This window comes from Amblyomma maculatum, chromosome 8 (genome assembly GCF_055883805.1).
Source record: "Amblyomma maculatum isolate TAMU_Amacu chromosome 8, ASM5588380v1, whole genome shotgun sequence".
NCBI lineage: Eukaryota > Metazoa > Arthropoda > Arachnida > Ixodida > Ixodidae > Amblyomma > Amblyomma maculatum.
In genome coordinates this window covers 98,177,498-98,192,629 of record NC_139351.1, presented here as the reverse complement: position 1 = coordinate 98,192,629, position 15,132 = coordinate 98,177,498, and the positions used below count along the sequence as shown (strand labels likewise).

General features: G+C 46.0%; 1 long non-coding RNA gene across 1 annotated transcript; it reads left to right on the top strand.

Moving 5' to 3' along the window:
- The first annotated feature begins 65 nt into the window (after positions 1-65).
- On the top strand, positions 66-13,330 carry LOC146181921 (uncharacterized). Its single transcript, XR_014700305.1, has 3 exons — positions 66-198; positions 4,250-4,286; positions 12,665-13,330. It is a non-coding gene; the product is annotated as an uncharacterized LOC146181921 (long non-coding RNA).
- The last annotated feature ends 1,802 nt before the right edge of the window (positions 13,331-15,132 follow it).

Genomic DNA, 15,132 nt, shown 5'->3' with positions numbered 1-15,132 from the left:
CCTTCAGACATAAAAAAAGAGGCCAAGTTCTCGAATAGTTTAGAAAAATTGTATCTTTCTGAGTAAGTACCTGCCTGAAGCAGCTCTCGCTGTTTCTTAAAAGCGCACTGTTAGTTCGAGACGTGTAGGTGTATTTCCTCTGTGTATATCCTTTGCCGCCAGTTTCGGGCACCTCACCTCAGACTGCAGGCGAGAGAGGTAATTTACGCTCCTTTAGAGCCAGTAGACGAGTATGTGCTATTTTCTCAGCTTTCATCTTGAGACCAAAGCGGCAGCTTTCCTTTAAAGGGAAGGAATTTACATTTAACTGTGCACATCGATCTGAGCAGAAATGTTTACGCATGCACTGTACACAACATGGCTTCTGTTGACCCGCGATAACGCGACCTCACATAACACGTGCACCGTGTACAGGTGAGCTCAGAGCCCATTGATTGATTGATTGATTGATTGATTGATTGATTGATTGATTGATTGATTGATTGATTGATTGATTGATTGATTGATTGATTGATTGATTGATTGATTGATTGATTGATTGATCCCCTGCTCCCCGCTTCTGGCACGCAGGCCTGAGGAACGGGGGCTGGAACCTCCGCGACTAAGGACTGGCGAATATACATTGGTTATTCGCGGCCTCAGCGCCCAGAGCAAATGGTCGTCCTATGACGCAATCTTGCATTCTGGCTTTGGGTCGTACACACGATTCGGGCATCGTTTGCCGTTATCGAGTGGAACGCGTAGTCTTGACGCGCCAAGCCGTTCTATAAGGTTATCGTGCTGCCAGAAAGTACAATACCCAAGTATGTACCGTCTTTTCCAAAAGTAACCAGGCTGCATGTTTTGCTTCTCGCTTGTATTTTAAAGCCGACATGGCTTTCCAGATGATCACAACTTGTTAAGTGAGGACAGGTTCTCGCCTTTACTTTGCATATATTTACAGCTTCAGAAATGGTACGAATTCTCTGCTACTCGACTGAGAAGCGGAACCCGCAGCCTGGTAACTTTTGGCAAAGACGGTACGTGACCCTTTGTCGACACATTTTGTAAGCAGAAACTCCGTCCAATGCAATTTGGCAAATTCAGAAACTTAAAATGCCTGTCCGCGTTTGGGAAGCTTCATCCACGTCTTTGTAGCTGTTATAAGTGCTTAAATGGAAAGCCGTTAGACATATTACTGTGTGTGGACACCAGGAGCATATTGTGAGGGACTGTACTAAACGGCCCAAGAGAAAAAGAGAGAGGAATCAGCTTATTAAGTAACCTTCTCGTGGTTTGATCCTAGAAGACACCTCAAGCCTTCGCAGAAGCTCAGGCCCTCCTCGATACCATCTCTGAACATGTTGGTCCGAGCTAGCCGTTTTTTCTCCCCCTGCTCGAGAGGGCTGTAATGTTTGGTGTAACCAGGGTTAAACTCCCATGATTTTTAGCATTCAGTAGTAAGTTATTAGGGAAGTTACTCTTGGGGGTAGGCTACCCGCTTAACCAATCTGTGCGAACTTCCCTACGTGGCCAAGGGGTAGCATGTCTGATTTGAAATGCGAGGGCCCTGGAAGGCCGATTTTCAAGGTCACCCTTGCATCTCAATTAGGCGGTTCATGCGAAATCGCCCATCTCACAGTCCCTTTCCGTCGCACAATCCTACAACCAATGAGTGCATGGCCATGTTAACTGCAGGCTGCCACCTTCCAAAGTCATGCCTGTTAATATGTGAACGCGCCCCTTAAATGCATTGTGTTAAAATGATCAGTTCCCCGGCATCGATACCTTTCGAATTGATCAGTAAAATTGGTGTCATGGCAATAGACAGAACCTTCGTGCGCGCTAACAATTTACTGGGCTGTGAAACGCTGTGATGTTCAGAGTACCACATTCGTTTTCAGCAAGCTGCCCACGTGTTTGTAGCATTAAGCAGACCACGGGGGCCGTTCTTCTAAAAAAACCTCTAAAGGAGCATCATTCAGCTTTCGTTGGGAATATTTATTGTTACAATGTTACAAAAACAACTTGGAATGATAGTCAAGGTTGTGGAGCCGCACAATGCTTTGTTTTCTCAAGGGTATTTCGAGTTCTGGCGCGAAATATGATGGTTAAAACTTGATGCCTTCTTATCAAAGAAAACGGCGGCCAAGAGCTCTTTAAATTTTGCTCTCCATATACCGCTCATGGAGGACGAAGCTTCAGTCACTTCCTGCACTAACAACACCGCATCGTAGGTCTGCGCCTCGTGTACGCAGTGCTCTAGGAGCAGGACACCTTTCCCAGAATAACCTGCGCGTACTCATGAAGCATGACGTTTTTAAATCAGCATCGTCACTACTCTCCTCTTGCATTTCGCCGAAGTTGCTGCTATGCCTCCTTATACCAACCAGTCAAAACATTTCCTACGGAAAAAATTAGCTGGGGTTTAACTTTAGTTAAAACCGATAGGTTGCGTAGGCAAAGCCGACGCAGCTTATCTTTCTGTTCTTCTTCCGTTTGCGGTTCGCTTCATATCGGCGTGTAAGCGTTGAGCTGTAAAGAATAGTAACTGGTGTCATAACGAGTGAATTTAAGAGCGGCGACATGTGGCAATCAAAAGGATCATTAGCGATTATTGGGGATTCTTCTGTCTCTTCTTCTTTTCCTCCTCTCTTTTTTCATCCTTTTCTTCATTTCCTTTTTTCTTTTCTTCTTCACTAAAGGTCAAAGGTCAAACGTGGCTATCGGTCGGGTTTACGCGACGGGCTGAAACCTCGCGTAGTATTACTTACGCAATAATAATCAGAGACTCATGCGGCGTATACGCGAGAACGTTGCATTTCTACATTATAATAAATTATGTCGTCTAAGTAAGGAGAACAGGGTATTTGACGCTGTCTCGTTAATAGCGAAATGGTGGCATGATGAACCCACTGTCAAGCTTGCAAAACGGCAAGCGACTGAAAGATGTGAAAAGTAAAACTATCAGGACAGTGCAAGGGATCTAAAGGCGGTGTCCACAAAGAAAACTGGCAAATGACGGATGTCTCTGAATGGGAAAGCAGATGAAGAGATGCTCATTCCTTACATGGAAGGACAATTACGTGGGATAGGAGGAGGGTTTTATTCCTCATTGAATTTCTTTTTAATCTTGCTCATTTGCAAACCAATATATGAGTAACGCTACAGGAACAGAGTTTGAGAGTTCCCTGACCTAATTCGGGCGTTGGCGGTTTCGTGTCAGGAGATACTGGAGGAATGAACACAGGAAACATTTTTACTCTGAACATCAGCATTTTAAAGTCGCACCTCTGCACATACTATGTGAAATTTATTTGGGTGACGTCTGAAGGATGTGTTTGACAATAAAAAGGTGTTCCAATTCTGCTGCGATCGGGACATCTCTACTTGCATCCAGGTAACAGTTTGGAATCCAAGGAAAGGTTTCAGATAATCTGACAAAGCATTTTTATGTTTTCTGGGTCCCTTTATAGAGGGTATGTATGAGATTCAGGTGTACAGTAATGCGACAGCATTTGAAGCCATACTTTGACGAAAACACGGCATAGCAGCAGGCCAGGGTCTCTTTACCGTCGACCAAACTCTCCACCTTTCTTCTCAATAAATGGAGATGCGCAGATGGAACTTCATGAAAGAGACGATTTTCAATACACAGCCCGAGGGCGTGTTGCAGTTTTACACGAGGCGTGATCGACTGTGGCGATAGTGCAGCAAATAAAAAAGCGGCGATAGTTGAGTGCTCTCGTGCCTTGGCGGGGGAAGCCGGTCTGTTCGTCTTGGGGTAGGTTCGAAAGACAGGCGCGGCAAAACTTTTCCTTTATATATATGACGTCACATATATATGACGTCACCACACAGATTTAATATCTCCTTATTTTGCTCGAACTAACTTATTCGCTGAGTGGAACTGTTTGCCCAGGTCACCTCCATGAACTAGCTGCTCGCTTTCTTGGATTTTGTGGCGTGCATTGTGGCTCTTTCTGAAAAACAACGATTATTGACTGCAGGCTCCTCGCTTTTATATTATATATATATATATATATAATGTGGGTATGCGTATGTGTATATGTATGTGTATGTATGTATGTATATGTATGTATATATACATATATTTTTTTATTTCCTTTTTTATATTTTTGCCATACACCTCAAAGTTCTCTGTAAGTGTCTTGGTTTTATTACATTGCAAACTCTGTTGCAAGTGCGTTTATGCTATATATTGCTTCGCTTTGTGTAATTTATCTGCTTGTTTCTTTGCTATGTATAGTGCCCTACCTGCTTGGACCTAACCACAATGAAATAAGGTACGACTTCAGATTCGTTGATTTGTTTTTCACAGCTTCCATTCACAGGATCCTGTCATGGAGCTCGTGAGGGAGGAAAGGCTCGCATTCAAATATTTTATTCGAATCACTTCGCCGCGAGGATCTACGATGCTCGTACGGAGCGAATCTCGGGCCACGTTGCTAGAGGAGTAGGGGCGGGGTAAGGACGGACTTTGTGCAATCTATCGTAGAATACGTTTTCACGCCCGCTCAGCGTCGGGTCGAGCAGCAGCATGCCCTTCTGGGTGCTGTAGAGTCCCTGCACGGCTCTTAACTGTCCACCATCTAAAGGCTGTTGTGGACCTGCGGGAAAATAGAAGAGACTGAGGAACAATTGCAACCAGAACTCCCGATAAGCATTATACACAAAACAGAAAATACAGAACTACTAACTCAATTAGTCCTCAAAGGAGTTACTGCAGTATTGCACTTTTGTCCTAAAGGAGTAGAGACAACAAATTTTTGGTTTCGCGTTTCATCCTTTGTAATGATGCTTGAGGCATGACTGTACACGGATCACTACGTCATATTCGCCTACGGTTGCTGAATAATTTATAATAGAATTTTTTTTCTCATCTTTACGGTTTCGGTTTGAACAGTCGATCGATGGCTGTGACGTCAAAGTCAAGTCTAGGTCATGTGAGGCATGAAAATACATTCGTGTGTGGTCTCAATTCACTACAGTGATAATATAAACCTTCTTCAAAAACAGGAATCGCTACAAGTGAAGACTTTGCGATTATATCGATCTTTTTTTTCATGCCGCGCATCAAGACTTGATTGTGACGTCGCAAACATCTCTCGGCTGCCGAAACTAAATCTGGCGAGAAAATAAACTTTTTATTAGGCGAAAAATTCGTGCTGGTCGATATACAGTAATGGCTTGCGCATCATTAACAAGAAGAAAAATGCCACTAAAATTTAGTGTCTATAGTACTTTCAGTACTCGCCTCCTAAATAGGAAATGTCGTGTTAAATATCTAGTGTCAATCGGTTGTCAAGCTTTCCTTAGACTGGTGTCTCTTCCCCACCGTAGGTGGAGGGCCCCGGTGGCCTCGTCAACTGTGTAAACATGAGGTTAAACTCACGAAGTTGTTTTACGCTGCCATTTATTTATTTATTTATTTATTTATTTATTTATTTATTTATTTATTTATTTATTTATTTATTTATTTATTTATTTATTTATTTATTTATTTATTTATTTATTTATTTATTTATTTATTTATTTATTTATTTATTTATTTATTTATTTATTTATTTATTTATTTATTTATTTATTTATTTATTTATTTATTTATTTCTCGAATGCCCCTGGTGGGGTATTACAAGAGGGGTGGGCTGTTACAGTTCATTGGCGAGTCTTTCAATGAATGCTTTGAAGTGTGCTGGATGAGCGAGATGAACTGCGTCGGCAGGAAGGCGATTGCAGTCCTTTGCTGTCTGGACGAAAAAAGCATTTAGATGTGCAGTGGTATTCGCGGATGGCGGGTATACTACTTTATTGTGATTAAGTCGATGGGATCTTCAAATCAGTAACACTTGAGTGATATGAGTAGTCTGAATGAATGAACCTTGCTGCACGATTTTGGATGGATTCGAGGGTGAGGGAAAGGTTAGACTGGTGAGGGTCCCAAACTGCGCATACGTATTCCAGTTTGGGACGGACGAGTGTTAAATATTAAAGACACCTCATCAACTATTACAGCTAGGACGATCTTCAGGTTTCTCCTCATAGCTGCGAAGCAATGTAGAAAGACTTCATTATCGATGACGCTTCAAATTTTCACTGCTTTCGCCCAATTCCTTTTCTCCGTAGCCCGATGCCGCCAAGCAACACCTCACCGCATTTATCTTTGCTGGCGTTGGTTTTCTTCCTCGGTGTAAGCGTTTATGCATTAGAAATGCATCACCTCCGTAGATTACGTCATCATCAGTGTGCCTACTCCACACTCTGCTCTGCGGGGAAGGCTGATCACTGAATGTTTTGTTGAAAGATTAAGGCGTCAATTTAAATTTTAGCGCAAAATGAATTGGTATGATTTACCATCAGCCTCCACAGATTCCACTCCATTGATTTGGTTGGATTCTAAAAACAAAATAACGCTTCTTTCTGTGAAATTTCCAATCAGCAGCACAGGCGATGACACTGCTTTCACCGGAGTTTTGAAGTTTGAACAAGGAGTACAAGGCGTATGAACGCACAGCCACGCCTTGAATGGAGTGCGCTACGCTTGGGAAATTACTATGCGAAGATAGCTGCGGATGACGTAAAACAAGAAACAACTTTTTTTAGTTTTTTTAGTTTTTTTTAGCTTTTCAAAGGGTGATAACCCAAGATAGAGTTATGGCTTTACAATGACCTGTATTCTCGAATTCTGCTCATCGAATCCTTTTCAACGCTATACAATTTGACCTTCTGGCATAAACATTTATTCAAGGCAACTAATTATCAGTAAATAAGACCTGAAATCAGTGCAGTGCAATTGCACTTGCTATAACAACAACTGAGTAATTAACTTTAATAATGGACAATCATACTCGACATAAAGCATATAACCGGATGCTATAGCGCAATTTTCAGTCAATATTCATAACTAGTCAATGGCAACTAGTTCCGGATAACCAACTATCCAACGGTATATGACTTGATGCCATAGCGTAAATGTTGATACTTAATCATATCGAATTAACTGATTACTAGGACCTGCCATCAAGCACGTGCAATTATATCGACATAGCACATGCTGCGTTATTAAATGCTAAACGAGAGTCGTCTCAAGGCAGACCAACTCCCATTTTACCTTAGCTGAGCTTGAGAAGCATCCGGCATCCGAAGACACGTAAGTGTGTGTTTATAGGAAATGAGAGGCGCCGTATATGATAAAGTTTTTCGCAAAAACTGAACCGCACCGCAACAGAAGAAAGGAAGGTGGGTGTGAAAAAAGTAAGAGAACAATGAGAGAGGGGAGAATGAGGTTTACAGGGCTACAATTTCGATTATTTGGAGACATTCGCAGACGAGACGTTGCCTGGGTTTGTACCTGGACTAGCGAACCTACTGCTCTTAAATACGTCGACTGGGAGAAACGAAGACTATGCACTTACCTGGCAGAGCCGGGCATGCGAAATTCACCTGGTCTACAGGCGCCAGACGCATTCGGGAAGGCAACAACCGCTGCTGCATACACAACCATATATGGCTTGTTACTGTATCAACCAGATATATTTCAGAAATAATTACGTAATTACAGCAATCAATAAAAATGTAATTAATACAGGGCAATCATAGTTGACATAAGGTATATAATCAGATGCTTTAAGTAATGTTCAATTACTATTAACAACTAAGTAATTAGTAGCGGGTAGTCAACAATTCGACAATATGTGGCTTGATGCCGCACCGTAAAAATCAATGCGCTTAGCCACCGTCTCGCTCCAATGAAGTGTTTTGGATCGGAACTGTCAATAAACCTAACCACGGTGAAAAGGCTTGAAAAAGCCATCTCAGGGCACCAAACGCCTGAACCGGGCGTTTATTATCGATAGTATTGGCACGAACCACTGAAATCTGTTCTTCAATAGCCGCCGGCATCAGGCCTTATCACTATGACTGCAGCACAGGGAAGGTTCTTGAGCTCTTTGTTCACGCTCGGAGCCGCAGAACGTGGTTTTATCATTTGCCGCGCAAAATGAGTGGAGATAGACTGACTGATTGATTGATTGATTGATTGATTGATTGATTGATTGATTGATTGATTGACTGATTGATTGATTGATTGATTGATTGATTGATTGATTGATTGATTGTGTAATTGGTTAATTGATTTGGTTAATTGATTTGATATATTGAATAATTTTATTTATTTATTTACTTACTTATTCAAAATAAAGCTCGAACAGAGGAGTATTGTTTGAGGGGGGGGGGGGGGGGGAGTACAGGAAGCGGATACAAAAAGCAGGTCATGCGTCATGAGATAACAGGCGTCAATCAACGGTTACTATAGGCTGAAAACGAAGTGCAATGCGGCGTATAGAACAACTAAGAAAACTATAGCAGTGCATGCTCTTTTAAGACTGCAGGATCATGAATAATATCAATGCGATCAGGAAGATCACTCCAGTAGTTTATGGCAAGCGGTAGCGCTGATAAATTAAGAGCTGTGATTCGGCCAAATATGCGCGATTACAAAGACAATGGCATGTACGATGTAGTTCGGCAAGGGGAAGGGTACTAGGATGCTGAATATGGATTATTTAATGGAGACAAAGCAAGGCAACCTTATTGCGTACCTCTGGTGTCGGAAGTGACAGCGATAATTTGAGATTAGCAATTTTATGCGAAGCATATTAACGTAGGTTTCGAGCCTTCGCGCGACGCCCGGCGGTGGCCACCATTGACCCTGAAGTGGGGTCACGTGACATGACGTCACGTGATGACGTCACACCGGCTGCAGATGGGGCCTCATATCGCGCCGTCGGACGTCGCCCGGCGGAGGCCTCCAAGCTTCGGTTCGCGCCGTCGCGCGCGACGCGGCGGCGGCGCCACCATCGCTGCATCGCGTGATATGTGATGTCACGCCAGGGATGAAGCGGCGCGCGCCCGCCGTCGCGTCAGTCTCTGTGCCCGCAACCGCGCCAGCGTCTTTGCGCCGGGCGTGTATGCGTAAGTGACGTGCAAACCAAGTCATGCATTTACGGACCATAAGAGTGTGTTTGTCGGGCTGCAAAGAATAAAGTACGACGATTAACCTAAAACCACATCTCCGTTACTTAGCCCCATCCACACTGAGGCAGCTGCTTAACATGCTTCGCATCCACTGGGCTTAACCTTGATAAGCCTCCAATTTTTTTTTGTCGATCACATTTCTTGGCTATATAATATGTGCAGCACGGTCCAGATTGGGTTCGAGCGATTGTATTAAATAGGCTTGATTCAGTGACCACATGGCTGCGGCGAATTCATGTCGGGCACGAACAAATGTCTGATAAGCTACATTCGAACAGCTGTTCGCGGCATCTCGAAGATTGCATTTCAAACAGCCGAGAGTAGGCGTTGCCTTGGGAGTAAAGATTGAAAGCCAAATTGCGCACCAATATGTACTTTCACGAGGATGAGTGCGCACAAGTATGTGAAAGCTTAAAGCGTATTTTTGCGGTAAAAGTCAGTTTTGCACTTATCTCTATTCAGCGTCATATACCACGACGCGATGTGCACCAGGTGAGATCTGATCCAAGTCTTTCTGAAGCGTAAGGTGATCAGAGGGTGAGCGAATATTCCAGTATATGATGCAGTTATCCGCGAGAAGTCGCATGGTTGAATAATGTTGGACGGCAAATCAATTATTTAGATGGAAAACAGCAATTTAATTATTAACACCAGTAATGAAATTATTACCACCACGCGCGCCTCTTTCTAAATTGTTCCAGATTGTTGTCATCACCTTTGGCCAAGTTACCTAGTTGACTCTTCGCCGAGTACAATTGAGAGCTGCCAGGCACAGCGGGCATTCGTAGTTCAACTATAGCAGCGAGTACATTTGCTGTTTATCGCCGCCGCCGTGTCACTGAGGTCTTTTGTGGGCAGAAGTCAAGGAGGAGGAGGAGGAAAAAACTATTAAAAAAAATGTAAACACTCCCAGGAGGACCTCTTAGTCCAGGAGCCCTCTGGCTGTTCCTTCTAGCTCAGCCCGCTCGACCAGCCGTAACTGATCTGCAGGTTGCGTGGCTAGAAGGGCAGCCTCCCAGGAGGAGGGGGTGGGGTGTTTGACGGGAGGAACGCGGATTGGATGTGGGCATTCCCATAAGTAATGGTAGAGAGTGGGTGGGGTGGCGTTGCATGTGGTGCAGTACGGTGGGAAGTCCGTGGGGTGAAATATGTGGGCAAATGAGGAGATGGAAACGAATGTGTTTGGAGTTGTCGCCAGTACGTGCTGTCGATGTGAGAAAGCGTGGGATGTGGTGGCGGGAACGTGGCACGGCAGCGACGATAGTACTGAACAATTGTAGTGTAGTCAAGAGGTTCGATGGTGGTGCATAATGAAGGTTTGGGGAGGACATCCACCGGCGCCCGGAAGCTTAGTTCTCGGGCAAACGCATGAGCGCGCTCATTTCCGAGGATGTCCTCATGCCCAGGAACCCATGTGATGGTGATGGTATCGGGAGGGGTAGGTAGAGTAGATAATATTTTAGCAGATGAGTGTGGGAGGGTTCCTCGCAGTAGATATCTGTATGCTGTTTGGGAGTCTGTGCATATTGTGGTGTGCTGAGTCTGCAACTGACTGATGTGTGCAATTGCAAGTGTAATGGCCAAGCATTCGGCCTCGGCGATGCTAGTGCAGTGGATGGAGGCGGCATTGAATGTTGAGCGGCGAATGTCCGTGAATACAGCAGTGCAGATGTGTGGAATGTCCGGATTGTGTGAAGCATCCGTGTAGATGATGTCTTGGCGTGTGGAGTACTGTTTGGAAAAATATGAGGCACGGGCTGCGCGACGACCTTTGTGGTGTTCGGGATCCATATTTTGTGGGAGGGGTTTGAGCTCGAGGAGGCGACACCCTGCAAGCCGCCGCGCAGGGGGAGGTCGTCATCGATTCGATTTTGCATCGCCCGCCATGTCACCAGTCCCTCGCCTGCCAAACAACCAATTCGACGACAGGCAGTGCCAAAGAAGGACACCAGTGGCACCAGGAGCAACAACCGCGGGCGACGTCGTGGCGCGTCGACGGAACTGTCGGCCTGTCAACCGAGGCGGTCTACCTCGCTGCAGCGTTTTGGCGTGCGTCGAGGAGAGAGTCCCTCGCCGACTAAACCTTCCACCTCAGAAGAGGCAGGGCCAAAGCACAGCAGTAGGCCTCTAAGGAAACAGCGGCTACAGCGTGGAGCACCACCGGAGGCGACACCCTGCAAGCCGCCGCGCAGGAGGAGGTCGTCATCGATTCGATTTTGCATAGTCCGCCATGTCACCAGTCCCTCGCCTGCCAAACAACCAATTCGAGGACAGGCAGTGCCAAAGAAGGGCACCAGTGGCACCAGAGGCCGCGGGGGACGTCGAGGCCAGCAGGCTGATACTTCAGGCGCACCATCTCCAGAAGCAGAAGTTTCTACTCTACCTCGGTCATGTGGAGCAGATGAAAAACCCGCCCGACCATCAAGAGGCCGCGGGGGACGTCGAGGGCGCCAGGGCGGCTGTTCGGGTGCAACCCCAGAAGAGGAAACTTCTGCTCTGAATCTGTCCTGTGCAGCAGGACCCGGCCGGACAACGAGAGGCCGCAGCGGACGTCTAAGGCTGCAGGCCGGCAGCACCAGCGAACCCGCTGAAGATCAGGAAATATGTGCTCTGGAACTTCCCCGTGGAGGAGATGAAGGACCCGGCCGGGCATCGAGAGGCCGCGGGGGACGTCGAGGGCGCCAGGGCGGCTGTTCGGGTGCAACCCCAGAAGAGGAAACTTCTGCTCTGAATCTGTCCTGAATCTGAAGTCAAGGAGCTGATTTCAGTACTCATACGCCTGTCTGTACTTCAGCGTCCATGGACTCGCACCACCACATGACAGTATGCAAAATGCTGGGAAACCCCCCAGGGTTTTTACGGGACGTATCGCTTCAGGAAGAGCTAGTACGCCAAGGTATACTGCCTTTGCCAAAAGTCTAGAGCCCGGGGTTCTACATCTGAGCCATAATATGTGGCTCGTAATGCATTCCCAGGTTTCTAAACATGCTGAAGGCAAGAAGATTTTTCGTTCTACCATCTCCAATCGCTAGTACTTCCGCGATTATTAATGAAGTCATAATATACGGCTTAAAATCAAACTCTCTGGGATCTAAACTTTTGACAAATGCCATGATTAGAGCTATAAGCAACAAATACCGCGCAGTATCTTTATTTATTACCGCTAGTTCCGTGTTTTGCCTGCTGCGAACATTCGACGTTCTTCCACTGGACCCCGGTGTAATCGGCGACCGCTCAAAACCTTGCCCTGTTCTACACATCTAAGTCCGGTCAACTCATTGTTCCTTCTTTCCCGCCGTGGTGGTGGAGTGGTTAGGGCGGTCGGCTAACTGTGCCCAAGGATGTCGATCGAACCCAGGCAGCGGCGGCCGCTTTTCGATGGAGGCGAAAAGCAAGGCGCCCGTGTGCTGCGCAATGTCAGTGCACGTTAAATAACTCCAGGTGGTAGAAATTTCCGGAGACCTCCACTACTGCGCCTCACATAGCCTGAGTCGCTTCAGGACAACAAACTAAACCAAACCAATTTTCCTTCTTTAATTTAAACTGATGTACACCCCGAAACTACTAGTGCGTCCGACGTTGATAAAGCCCTAGATAACTTACCACACTGACGAAATCTTTCTTGCAGGCGTCCCACGAGAAGGAGATGTGCCTGCAGTCTTCGTCGCGCACGACAACGCGCAGTATGTACTCTTGGTCGAAAAGCTGAAGGCGGCGGCTCCGGCACAGCAGCTGCGGTGACAGGCAGACGTGACGCATCGGGTGGGCTTCAGGATCACCTTGCGCGCCTTCGCCATGTTGGACTGGGTGTTCTGGGCGATCACCGAGCCAGCAGAGGTGTCAGTGCGTTGCCGTTGCGCCCGGTGCCGGAAGCAATGGCACTCCAAGGTGATGCGGAGCCAGAACATCTGCGCGTAGTGCCAACTCACGCTTAAGCTCCTTTTAGTGTGCTGTCCTAAGCAGCGTTGCCTCGATGTTTCAGTGATCAGTGTGAAAAGGGGAATGCCATACATAGCTGCCTTAGTGAAAAGCTTTGCCATAAAAAAGGCAATCAAGTTTTAAAAAAGCAAAAATTCCCGAAGCACACATAAATACCTTGATGCTGTCTTCCTTTGCATTTACTACTTATTGAATGAAGTCTTTTTAAGGTTTTCAAAGAAATGACACCTTGAGTCTTACAGAAAACGCAATCGAGCGTTCGTGTGCTGTGCGATGTCAGCGCACGTTAAAGATCCCCAGGTGGTCGAAATTACTCCGTAGCCCTCCACTACGGCTCCTTTTCCTCTTTCCACTTTCACTCCCACATTCCTCCCTTCCATTACGGCGCGGTTCAGGTGTCCACAGAAACAATAAACCTCTCCCGGCCTACGTTACGAATGACGTATCGGAGGAGGGGCGAAGGGAGTAGCCGCCTCGTGGTGGCTAAACATTCCGCTGCTGGTGGCATGGTGCAGAGAATTTGGTCTCGTCTGGTGACAACTTGCTGTATTTTTCGCAACGCCTTCAAGATCCCTCGTGGTGTGGTGCGATACTCGATCGCTGATGACCAACTACATGTTTCTTCCGTTCTATACGCGACCCAAATGTGTTTTTCAGCTGTGCAAAGAGCCAAGCGACAAAAGTCGTGCGCCGGCAGGCCTCGACATTGTTCTCGACCATAAGCACATTTTTCTAGTATACAAGTGAGTTCGCGTAATTCTGGAAAAAGAACAAGCACCTATTAGTTTGCTTATTGCCCTTCCGAACAAATCATGCTGAGTGCTGGCCAATCGCGCTCTAAAAGGCCCTGATGGCATGCGATCAATTGCAGCACTTTTAGAGATTCTTGTTCGGCATTGAATTTATACTAGTTAAGAAGGCCATGTTGGAGGAGCTAGCTCTCTCACCAAACGGCTCGCAAAGTCATGCCGGCGGCATTATCGCAAAAGTACAACAGCATCCCTTGACGGAATCATATAGCTCGTTCAAAAGCTATCGCTTCCCACGCGGAAAGTGTTTTCACTGAAATCATTTAAGCAACTTTATGAATATTTGTGCGCCTTGCATGAATATTTCGTGGTACAAATCGCGCTTTGTTACATTCCATACTACGGGACTCATTCGCGTGTTATTGCTAAATTCCTTGTAACACAGTTTTAGTGACAGTACAACACGGCTAGACGGAAGTAATTTTATTACTTTATCTGGCCGAACATAACAAAAACTAAAAATGTCTATACCAAGCACGAAACTCGCGCGTGCGGTGCTGTTTTCGCTCTTCACTGCTTACGCTTCGTAGGGCTCACAGTCGATATTGTGAAGATTATAAAGAAAGAAAAGAAAATGATGCTTGTAATATGCTTGCATTGACCCGTTTTCCAGCATGCTTACGCCCTATGAGTTTCAAGCGTTTGGTAGGACTTCAGGTCGTTCGCAAGCGGCCGTGCCAGTTCACTGAACAAAAATAATTGTATGCATGCTTGCTGAGAGTGTTATCTTTTTCAAGACAAACATTGCTAATAGGTGCGTGTACTAACGATTTCCGCATATTGTGCCGGATGCGAATTGGCTATCGCAAGATTTGAAGGAAGCATTGCACAGCAGCGGGCAGCTTCCCGCCACTCCTTGCAGCAGGGAGACCCGGCTGAAAGGAGCTCTTTTGCCCACCAAGCCGGGTTTCCTTCGGCGCACCCCCATCGTCACGTGCCTCCCTGACGTCACATTGTTTTCAAACAAGGATTGTGACAGATACTGCGTCTTTCAATTCCTGTGAACCAATTATTATTATTATTAACCACAAGGCTCAGCTGTGCGCCGTTTACTTTTTTCTATCTTATTCGCTGCATAGATAACTGTTGCGTATCTTCAAACTTCCACTTTCAGACATAGGCTATGCAGCACTCGTCTCTTCCTTACATTTAAAAGTAACTCTGAACCAGCAGAAGAGGTCTCTCAGGCGATCATATGGACTAATATCTTATGCTTCACGCGAGCGCTCAATGGGCGCCTGTGTGCACCCAGTGCTAGCACAATGAAAGCGACCCCATTATCTCTAAGCACATGTGTGCGGCGCCAGTCCAAAGAGCAGCTGATGCTTCATTCGCGATTATAAGATGC